At 42.1% G+C, this 9283-nt stretch overlaps 1 long non-coding RNA gene across 1 annotated transcript in view; it reads right to left on the bottom strand.

Moving 5' to 3' along the window:
- Nucleotides 1-6952, bottom strand: part of LOC126183584 (uncharacterized) — a 135044-nt gene extending 128092 nt beyond the window's left edge. The window contains exon 1 of the long non-coding RNA XR_007536774.1: nt 6759-6952. This is a non-coding gene — a long non-coding RNA (uncharacterized LOC126183584). The remainder of the gene's footprint in view (nt 1-6758) is intronic.
- Between the last annotated feature and the right edge of the window lie 2331 nt (nt 6953-9283).

Genomic DNA, 9283 nt, shown 5'->3' on the forward strand with positions numbered 1-9283 from the left:
TTGTATATTAATAACTGATCATTAATACTCAACCAATAGCACCGCAATATGCTCATTCTCAAATTTTCACTTTTGCCTTAATGCAACAGTGCACTTGACTAAACATATCCACAACATGGAAAACATAAAACATCAGGAAGCAAAACATACTGAACATGGTTCCTGAGAAACTGCATATTTATGTGGGCAAGTGTCAAGCTGTACCCAACCTTGCCTAATTCAGTCAGCCAACTATTTACATTTAAAGTAGCAATATTATGAAAAGGATCGTTGCTACTCCACATATAGAAGAGATGCTGAGTCACAAAGGCACACACAAATGTGTATAAAAATGTTTCAATGTCCTGAAACCAAGCAAAACGATTAAAGACATACAAAAATAAAACAGTTCTGGGAAAAGTTTGAAATATACAAAACACACTGGTAACTCCATGTATCAATAAGCAAATGAACAGTGCTGGTCACTCCATGCATGGAATAGTTTGCTACAGGAAAAAAAAAAAAAATCATTTCCACAATGAGCCATAAATGATAAGAGTTGGACTGTGGTGTTGCAAAAATACTTCCATACATATACTCTGATTTAAATAAAATTGTGATAGATGTTTCAGCAAGTGATGTACGAAGCAATCATAATCTTTCTCAAGCACCATGTTCTTGTAGGGTTTCTAGTTTTGCACTTACTGCAGCACCTAATTAAGACAGGTCTGCACAGTCAGAATTTCTTATGGAAACACAAGAAGAGCTGTGTGTTCACTAAAGTTCTACAAATTATACACTCCTGGAAATTGAAATAAGAACACCGTGAATTCATTGTCCCAGGAAGGGGAAACTTTATCGACACATTCCTGGGGTCAGATACATCACATGATCACACTGACAGAACCACAGGCACATAGACACAGGCAACAGAGCATGCACAATGTCGGCACTAGTACAGTGTATATCCACCTTTCGCAGCAATGCAGGCTGCTATTCTCCCATGGAGACGATCGTAGAGATGCTGGATGTAGTCCTGTGGAACGGCTTGCCATGCCATTTCCACCTGGCGCCTCAGTTGGACCAGCGTTCGTGCTGGACGTGCAGACTGCGTGAGACGACGCTTCATCCAGTCCCAAACATGCTCAATGGGGGACAGATCCGGAGATCTTGCTGGCCAGGGTAGTTGACTTACACCTTCTAGAGCACGTTGGGTGGCACGGGATACATGCGGACGTGCATTGTCCTGTTGGAACAGCAAGTTCCCTTGCCGGTCTAGGAATGGTAGAACGATGGGTTCGATGACGGTTTGGATGTACCGTGCACTATTCAGTGTCCCCTCGACAATCACCAGTGGTGTACGGCCAGTGTAGGAGATCGCTCCCCACACCATGATGCCGGGTGTTGGCCCTGTGTGCCTCGGTCGTATGCAGTCCTGATTGTGGCGCTCACCTGCACGGCGCCAAACACGCATACGACCATCATTGGCACCAAGGCAGAAGCGACTCTCATCGCTGAAGACGACACGTCTCCATTCGTCCCTCCATTCACGCCTGTCGCGACACCACTGGAGGCGGGCTGCACGATGTTGGGACGTGAGCGGAAGACGGCCTAACGGTGTGCGGGACCGTAGCCCAGCTTCATGGAGACGGTTGCGAATGGTCCTCGCCGATACCCCAGGAGCAACAGTGTCCCTAATTTGCTGGGAAGTGGCGGTGCGGTCCCCTACGGCACTGCGTAGGATCCTACGGTCTTGGCGTGCATCCGTGCGTTGCTGCGGTCCGGTCCCAGGTCGACGGGCACGTGCACCTTCCGCCGACCACTGGCGACAACATCGATGTACTGTGGAGACCTCACGCCCCACGTGTTGAGCAATTCGGCGGTACGTCCACCCGGCCTCCCGCATGCCCACTATACGCCCTCGCTCAAAGTCCGTCAACTGCACATACGGTTCACGTCCACGCTGTCGCGGCATGCTACCAGTGTTAAAGACTGCGATGGAGCTCCGTATGCCACGGCAAACTGGCTGACACTGACGGCGGCGCGGCAGTGCATAAATGCTGCGCAGCTAGCGCCATTCGACGGCCAACACCGCGGTTCCTGGTGTGTCCGCTGTGCCGTGCGTGTGATCATTGCTTGTACAGCCCTCTCGCAGTGTCCGGAGCAAGTATGGTGGGTCTGACACACCGGTGTCAATGTGTTCTTTTTTCCATTTCCAGGAGTGTATATTCAAACACTGCTATCAGTGAATGCACATCATCTGCAGATGTTTGTCGGAGAGAAACAGGTTTCAGATTTTTGCTACATCAAAATTTGTCTGCTTTCATGATGAAATTTATACTAGGACAACTCTTTAAAAAGAGTAAGCCTCTATTGAGCTGCAGTCCAACATGAATCTCTACCCAGTCCCTGCATACCAGACATGTCTGGAACATGATGCAATTACATCTGTACAAAAATTTATTAAAGATATTGTTACAGACATAAAATTCTTTGACATGGTCCCCTTTGGCATTTACAAATATATTTCACTGACTGCTATGCACTGCATATTTCTGGAAAGTCATCAAATGGAGCTTTGTTTAGAGCATTTATCACGACCATCTGGATCGCTTTAAAGACCCCAAAAGAAACTCTTTGCTTGAGTCTCTAACAGGAAAGGTTGCTGGAGCCATGTCAGGACTGCACATAGGTTGGAGCAGCGACACAAACTGGTGCTTGACCAAGAAATACTGGACAGAGTGATGTCATGGTGCAACTGACAGGTATTTACTACCTCCTTTTGTGGTTGAAAAGCCCTTTTGTCTTAAGCTGTTGTGTACATCCACAAGGGGTGTATCTGCTATCATTTATCACATGGTTAATGGTCAGTGTTGGAAAGATTATGGATAAAAAAATATTTGTCACTTTTTATGGCTGATGGCCTTTGAGAGGGGGACCCTTTCCTGGAAATTCTTCCAACAAATTCAGCCCTCAGAAACTTGAGAATATGACATGCAGAGTGTCCATAGGCTTGCTGTCTCACTTGGTAGATGTCTTAAATCTTTTGTTGATTTTAGAACAGAACTAAATTGTGCACTGTAACACATGCATTCTCAGGAGGTTCACACAGAAACAGCTGTCCACTTACACAGCAGAAAGGACTGAGCTAGGAAGCATTAAAAGCTGAAAATACTATCATCCACTGCACCTTCCACAAACCGATCCAAATGTGTAGGTATCAATAGAAGTGCTAAGAAAAAAGTATTTCATTACAGTACTTTCCAGACATATCTCACATACTTCCTTCCTTTGCGGATGACTGACAAATGCGGAAGCGTCCGATCCCACCTGTCTGCTTTGACAGCAGCTCCTGATCCCATAAATTAGAATCAAACACTTCCCCTGACCTATATAGCTCAACAGCAGCTCCCGATCCCATAAATTGGGACGGAACACTTCCCTTGACCTATATGACTCCAAAACATCCCCCGGTACCAATACCAACCTTCACAGCCACACATTTCAATAAAACACTTCCCTAGACCCCAAAACACAACATATACACTGAAAACAAAACAATAAAAACTTACCACAATTGCTCGATCACGCGCACACGCACGCACACAAACCAACAAAAAAATACTCAACCAAAAGAAAGACCCAACCCACCCACACACCAACCCACCCACCCCCCAACCAACCCAACCTCCACCCAAAATAAAAAAAAACACAAACAAAAACCAAATGCAATATAAAAAAATTTCAATCACACTCTACAACTCAACAAAAACTTCAACAAACTAGATACTCCACAACTAAAACACAAACCAACACACGCTCCCCCGCTCACAAAGACTAACGCGAAATAAACCACCCACCCCACCCTGAGCCGCAGCCACCCACGGCCTATACATTTTACTGACAGCCCTTAAGAAAACCCGAAAAACACAATAGCCCTCAGTGACACTCTTCCACCAACAGTAGTCATCTAAATGAGACTGAAGGTTGGAAGAGCACCTCTTCCCCCTCCCAAGAACTGACTTAACAGCCCCCCACATCCCCTGTATTGTATTGGTGCAAGCCCCCATCTCATAATTTTTGAACTCTAAGCTATGGTTAACTACTAAATGATGGAATCCCCTCTCACCCAACCCCCTATACAAAGAAAATGCATCTGAAAATACTGTGGACCCCAGTTCTATGTACTCCTCAATTAACCACACTAATTCGGCCTTAGACCTCCCTTCCACAACCCTAAAAACACATTCAGAACAGCCACCCCGCGCAGCCCCCCACCCCCAGAGACCAACCACAGACCTACCCCTCCCATACTTCCCTTTCCCAAACTGCGACTCGTCCACCTGCACAACAACCCCATGCCCCCCCCCCCCCACTTACCCCTGTACTTAATGAACTCTGAACACACTTCACGGCAAAAAGAAAACCAATCAAGCACACACCTCTCACTCACACCAGTCTCATGCGCGCGAAAACTGTGTGGGGATCTATAACAAAAGTAATAAGTCACTAGTACAATCTCGCGCATGCCCAACCGAGACTTCTCGAACCAGGTACCGCGCCGTATGGAACGCCAAATGTCGTCTTCCCGGCAGCGGCACATATAACCGTCCACGGTCCGAGACGCCGGAACTTCAGCCAACTTCATATCTTCGCCACAAATACAGCATTTGACAACCTCGGCAATTAAACCGAAAAGCTGCAAAAACTTAATCAGTTCCAAAGGACGCGCACAGTTAATTTTGTCTGTCATATCCATTCCTGAACAAAAAAAAAATAAATAAATAAATAAAAAATAAAACAACAACCGATTAAATTTAATAAAAATACCACACGACGTACAGCGAACAACACCACAAAACCACAAAATCGTCAACTCACTGAAACGAATTCCGCTACAAACACACAAACAATACTGGATAATGACCCCATTACATCACACAACCGAAAACCCTGAGTATACCACCAGAGGGCACAACAAAAAACAACACGACGACATCAACCAAACACGCCACACTCAAACCAAACTCCGCGCCGTCATGACGTCACAAACCACACACCCTTACGTCACGGGTCAAAGCTGACGCGTGGGATCGGACACTTCTGTCGACCCTTTAAGACTATTTGGCAAATGACCAAAGATATTTGTGGAAGCATAATTCACGCCCTTCTGTGCCAAAGTGAGATTTAATCCAGAATAGTGAATATAATTCTTTCTTCTCGTGTTGTACCTATGCACTTCGCTGTTATTTTTGAATTGTGATGGGTTATTAATGAAAAATTTCATACGTGATATGTATTGTGGCAGTACTGTGAATATCCAGAGTTCCTTAAATAAATTTCAGCAATGATCTTGGGTGGGCTCCAGCAATTATTCTCATCACACGCTTTTGTGCAATGAATACTCTCTCTCTTTATGACTAATTGCCCCAAAATATGATGCCATATGAAAGCACTGAAAGGAAATAGGCATAGTAGGCTAATTTACTGGTATGTTTATCACCAAAATTTGCAATAACCCTAATAGCATAAGTAGCTGTACCTAACCGTTGCAGCAGATCATCGATGTGTTTCTTCCAATTCAATTTTTCATCAATGCACACATTTTTTTAAATTATACCTGACTAACTACATGTAATAAAACAACGTTGACCTATATGATACAACGCTAGTTGCATAGCAACTATATTTATTAATTTATTATTGGATTAGTAACGCTCACTTATCCACAAAACACCTTTCATTTAGTTTTAATAGATTTGAAGATGCTTAGCTCTTAACCGAATCAGGTAATAAGGGCGATATTAGACTGGAATAAAATACATAAAAAATCTGTTGCCATGGGTCCCTTCACTTGACAGTTGGTAGATCATGCCTTCATAAACAAAGGAATATGACCACCACGGAACTATTATAAACTCAGTAGGCACTAATAATAAATCATTTAAAACCTTCAGAAAGGCAACATTGAACACAGTTCAACAGAAAGCACTTATTGATGGGTAAGCATGTTTTCTCTTTCTTTTTGTATGTGAACTTGGACCTTAACTTTATTAAAAGCGCGCGCGCGCGCTACACACAGTACCTCCAAACTAGATATCACCTAACCGTCCTAAAAAGCACGGTAAGTTACGAAGTTACTGGAATGTTTCATAATCAGTAAAGCCTGCTTGACACACAGTTAGGCTCACATAAAGGCGTCATCTCAATATATGATCGTAATAAGAAAAATTCATTGTTTATGTTGGAAGAAATGATGTGGGTAGCCTAATGCTCTACTTCCACCAGCTATTGCATCACCGTTTTGTCATAAAATTTGGAAGCCAATCGTAACAACGGCAAATTCTATGGGATACATGTTGCATAAACAACACAAATCTTTAATACTAACGTGAAAGAAATACTGTATGTTGTATATACTAGAAAATGCTACCGTACTTGGAAGACTGTGGGTTTAAAGTATATCACTTCCATAAAAATCCAGGAAAGTTAAAACTACAGTAAGCTGAAGCAAATATCTAAACGATTTCACTCTCTAGACTTCACGAATTACTATGTACAAGGGCACACCAAAACGACTACAGAGGATAGCCGCTCGATACATTAAGCACTAACGGTGTCGTAACAAACTGACTGTATTATATTGCTTATCAATACGAAGAATTACTTTTTCAACTCCACAGCATTAATAGGTCAGCACACGAAAACTCTTGACTGAAAAAGACTGTAAATCAAGCGGAATTTGCATGCCCGCAATGTGTCAATTTCAAATCACTCACCGTTAACCTGCAAGTGGCGGTAATATGACGTTATCCGTGGCACTACACTTCACATTTTACATTCACTTCACTATAAACTTAATAAGCACTTCCTGCACACAGAACACCTATTACACACACACCTCGCTAATTATTTATCACTGCACATACGCAAAATAGTGAAGCACACGTCTTTTCCCCGTTGCACAAACAATGAACACTTGACTGTCGATATTGGTTTGAAAATACGTAATCCGTTGGTGAGCGAAACGCGCCACGTTCAAAAGAGCTTCTCAACTCTGCAGTTAACATGCTCGCTTTTCTCTTCTGAATGCAAATGCACGTGGACAAAACAGAGTACTAGTAAAATAAATAAAACAATTCATAATCATTTATGTCATGATGAGTATGCTATAAACTTAAAGAAAATACGGTATATATGAGTGCGTCGCCCGAAAAATATATCCGTTTCGTACGTAGTTTTCTCATTCTTCTGATCTTTACCTGTAAATACGATTGGTTAGTTTCATGTTGCATGGATCATTTTTCACGACAAATCGTTATGATGTGAATCAAGTCATTTTACATTCACGTAGCAAATTAATTTGTAAATGTGGCTAAATGCTAAATATTATAAGATTTTCATTTATTTATTTTTTTGGAAAAAAACATACATATGTGAGTTAGCAATTCCTACTCACCGCCTTTTACACATTATAATAACAGGCATTCTTCTGCGGAATAGAAGTATTGTCAAGGAGAAACTTTCACAGTTTGCTTCCAAATTTTACTTTGTTGTCTGTCAGACATTTTATATCACTGGGCAAGTGAACAAAACCTTTTATTGTGCCATTGTGCATCCCTTGTTGTCTTCAAGACAAACTTAATGTGGAGTAATGAATGCCATTTTTCCTTCTCGTATTGTAATTTTTGAACTGTAGTGGATTATTTACAACAAATTCCATGAGAGAATAAATAAACTATAAAGCAACAGTCAGGCTACCCAACTCCTTAAACAAATGTCTACCATATGATCATGGGTGAGCACCTCATATTATTTTTACAGCAAGTTTTTGAGCGCTGAAGATTCTTTCTTAAAGATGAGTTACCGCTGAACATTATACAGGGTGTTACAAAAAGGTATGGCCAAACTTTCAGGAAACGTTCCTCACACACAAAGAAAGAAAATATGTTATGTGGACATGTGTCCAGAAACTCTTACTTTCCATGTTAGAGCTCATTTTATTACTTCTCTTCAAATCACATTACTCATGGAATGGAAACACATCAACAGAACATATCAGCGTGACTTAAAACACTTTGTTACAGGAAATGTTCAAAATGTCCTCCGTTAGCGAGGATACATGCATCCACCCTCCGTCGCATGGAATCCCTGATGCGCTGATGCAGCCCTGGAGAATGGCGTATTGTATCACAGCCATCCACAATACGAGCACAAAGAGTCTCTACATTTGGTACCGGGGTTGCGCAGACAAGAGGTTTCAAATGCCCCCATAAATGAAAGTCAAGAGGGTTGAGGTCAGGAGAGCGTGGAGGCCATGGAATTGGTCCGCCTCTACCAATCCATTGGTCACCGAATCTGTTGTTGAGAAGCATACGAACACTTCCACTGAAAGGTGCAGGAGCTCCATCGTGCATGAACCACATGTTGTGTCGTACTTGTAAAGGCACATGTTCTACCAGCACAGGTAGAGTATCCCATATGAAATCATGATAACGTGTCCATTGAGCGTAGGTGACGAAACTAAAATGAGCTCTAACATAGAAATTAAGCATTTCCGGACATATGTCTACATAATATCTTTTCTTTATTTGTGTGTGAGGAATGTTTCCTGAAAGTTTGGCCGCACCTTTTTGTAACACCCTGTATACCCATATGACATTACTGGATGAAAATACACAAAATATGTAAACTAACTAATTTGTCTCTCCCCTAGATTTCCAATGCTTCTAAGTGAAAATGTGGCTGAACTAAGTTGTTTTAGGAGTTCTAGAATGTGCTTTTTCCTGTTTCTGTTTTCATCAAAATGGACACCTAAGAATTTTAAAGTTTCCACCCTATTTATTATTTCCTTGTGATGTATTACACTTCTCATTGATGTAGAATCCCTACATGTGCAGAACTCCTTAGGTTGCGTCTTTTGAAAATTGAAAATCATTCACAGAGAACCAGTCAATAATATTTCTAAGAAAATTGTTTATGGTTCCTCTGTTGCTGTATGTATGCTTGGATTGATTACAACATTACTGCCATCTGCAAAAAGATATAATACTGCTTGTTATACACACATCAAAAAAAGTTTTGCCTCTCCCGAGTTTCCAGAACTCCTGAAGATAGATGTTGACTGTGGATATTGTATCACAGACACAGTCCCTTTGACTGTTCAGAGATGTCACTAAACCCACCCAAAGATGTAAACAACCATGCATGAGCAGCGTCTATGAGATGGAGGGGGTCCGACTGCCAATCAGTTCTAGTCAGTCCACCAGGAAGGAGGTACATGGCTCATGTTGTCTGTAGTTCA

Source organism: Schistocerca cancellata, chromosome 4 (genome assembly GCF_023864275.1).
Source record: "Schistocerca cancellata isolate TAMUIC-IGC-003103 chromosome 4, iqSchCanc2.1, whole genome shotgun sequence".
Taxonomy (NCBI): domain Eukaryota; kingdom Metazoa; phylum Arthropoda; class Insecta; order Orthoptera; family Acrididae; genus Schistocerca; species Schistocerca cancellata.